General features: G+C 46.3%; 1 protein-coding gene across 1 annotated transcript in view; it reads left to right on the top strand.

Moving 5' to 3' along the window:
* The window catches only part of jag1a (jagged canonical Notch ligand 1a), a 47,113-nt gene that overhangs the window by 34,871 nt on the left and 9,742 nt on the right, over positions 1 to 2,500 (top strand).

Raw genomic sequence — 2,500 nt, 5'->3', positions numbered from 1 at the left:
ACCAACACCACTGTTGATTTGGAATGTAGCTTGTATTCCACAACTCCATAACACACAGTGTCCTAGATAGTGTCCTTACAAGTCTACTGCCACAAGAGTAAGGCCATGTCCCAAACCAGTATCACTAGACACCTAGCTAAGTGTACTAGGCTGTTATCCCAAATCAACATTACTTGCCCTAGGTTTCTTACTCACTTTAGTGTCCTAGGTCAAGTCACGTGAGTCAGGTGGTGTCACATCTCAAATGTTCATCACTTACCCCATAGGCCAGTGGTCCCCAAACTACGGCCCGCGGGCCGAATACGGCCCGCCAACTCATTTTGGGTGGCCCCCCAAAACATGTCCGTGGTATATAGCATCTGGCCCGCACGGGAGTACGACATCGTCAAACTATAACCTCCGTAATTTCCCCATTCATTCTCTATGGCGAGTCTTAACAGTACACATGTAATACTCTTTTTGTCCACTGGTGGTTGTGGCGCTGTTTCACGTTTGCCATCGAAAACGGAATGAAATGTAGGCCTACCTGCAAACAATGTAAGAGGCGCATCAGTGCTCAAAGTATTCTAAAAGTTTATCAATTATTTGTTAATAACTAACTAACTTCTATTCAAGTCATATTTCTGGTACTTTCTGGGATAATTATTTCTATTTTTTATTCACACGTTCAAATGTTCACATACAGAGTTCAAAGTTCTCATCAGGTGAGTGAAAGTTAGAATGGTGGTCATTTCAGTTGTGTTTGCCAGCACTTCATAAAACTCTCATAGTTTGATAACTTTAAATTATTTGTAGGATATTGCTTGTTCACAACTTGAGCTATTTATGCAAAGAAACAGAGTCTTTTTATTAGTATTATTTCATTTGAGCTACATTTTACACTGATATGGCATGGTGGCAACATAAACACAGCTAGCAATGGTATTAAATTGCAGTGATGACTAAATGTAATGGAATATTCAACTAAGGTAGACTGCTGTTGTTCACAGCACTAAGTTATTTATGGTTGATATACTCCGAGTCTCTGGCCCTCTCTTAGAGCCAGGCACAGTGAGCTGGCCCTCGGAAGAAAAAGTTTGGGGACCACTGCCATAGGCTGTTTATCGGCATTGGCGCAAGAGTAGAGCCACATTCCAAACCTTAGTCGCTGACTGAGTAGAAGACAGCCAGGAAAGAAGATAGGAAAAGGGAGACAGAGAGAGAGAGAGAGAGAGAGAGAGAGAGGGAATACAAACAAGTGAGGGAGAAAGAGACGTCCGGGGAGGAAGAGAAGAAAAGTGAGAGGGGGAAGAGGAAAAGGGAGGGAGAAAAGGTACGAAAGGCAAACGGAGCAGACAAAGGGACAAAGGGCAGCCAGGGAAACAAACTACGACAATAAGCACTGACCGAGAAAAACAAAATGGGTTGAAGAGTGAAACGAGATGGTAGAGGTAGAGAGCGGAGAGAAACAGACAGATAGACAGAGAGAGGGGTGAGGTGAAGGGGGAGAGTGTGTGTGTAAGTGAGTTTGTGTGAGTGTGTGTGTGTGTGTGTGTGTGTGTGTGTGTGTGTGTGTAAAGGGGATTTTGGGGTGGGGGTTCAGGGAGGGTTTGGGTAGATCCCCAGTCTAGTGCAGTGGGTCCAGCCAGGAGGCTCCTGAGGGGATGGGCAGAGCTTGGCTGAGTGGGCTGTAGATCACTTTAAAAGCCCTCACAGAGAGAGAGAGAGAGAGGGGGAACAGAGAGGGGGGGAAGAAACAGAGAGAGAGAGAGGAAAATGAAGAGAGAGAGAGAGAGAGAGACAGAGAGAGAGAGAGAGAGAGAGAAGTGAGGGAGAATGAGGTGGAAAAAAGGAGAGGGAGAGAGAGAGATAGACTGAGGGTGGTTTCAGAGGGTGGAGAGAAAAAAGCTATGCAAAGCAAAGACTGTTCGAGAACAAAAACAGATAGACAGCAGGGAGAGAGAATGGAGGAGAGGCACAGCAGTAGATAAACACTGGGAAGGAGAGAAAGAGAAACGATAGAGAGAGGGAGAGGGAGAGGGAGACAGAGGAGGGCTCGGCATTAGATGACCTCTCCACTAGTCAAGGAGGTTATCTGGTGCACTGGCAGTAAACTTGAGGCCTACTGTCTGTCAGACCAGGGGCTAGATTAATCACGGGGCCCGGGGCTGTCAGAGCTGTCAGGGGCCTAGCTGTCGAATGACACCCCTACGGCAGTGAGTCTGCCTGGACCCTGGGCCCCCCGCAGCCTAGCTACTCGACTGTACTGACTTATTGATGACAGCTCAAAGATAGCCGATTCATTCTCTGAATTCATGTCTGTGTGTGTGTATGTGTGTGTGTGTGTGTGTGTGTGTGTGTGTGTGTGTGTGTGTGTGTGTGTGTGTGTGTGTGTGTGTGTGTGTGTGTGTGTGTGTATGTGAGAGAGAGAGAGAGAGAGAGAGAGATAGAGAGAGAGAGAGAGAGAGGATTAGTCTGTGTGAGTGAGCATGATTGTCTGTGATCATTAAAAATAAATTGA

Source organism: Alosa sapidissima, chromosome 9 (assembly GCF_018492685.1).
Source record: "Alosa sapidissima isolate fAloSap1 chromosome 9, fAloSap1.pri, whole genome shotgun sequence".
In the NCBI taxonomy this organism is placed as follows: Eukaryota; Metazoa; Chordata; class Actinopteri; order Clupeiformes; family Clupeidae; genus Alosa; species Alosa sapidissima.
This window is presented reverse-complemented; position numbering and strand designations above follow the sequence as displayed.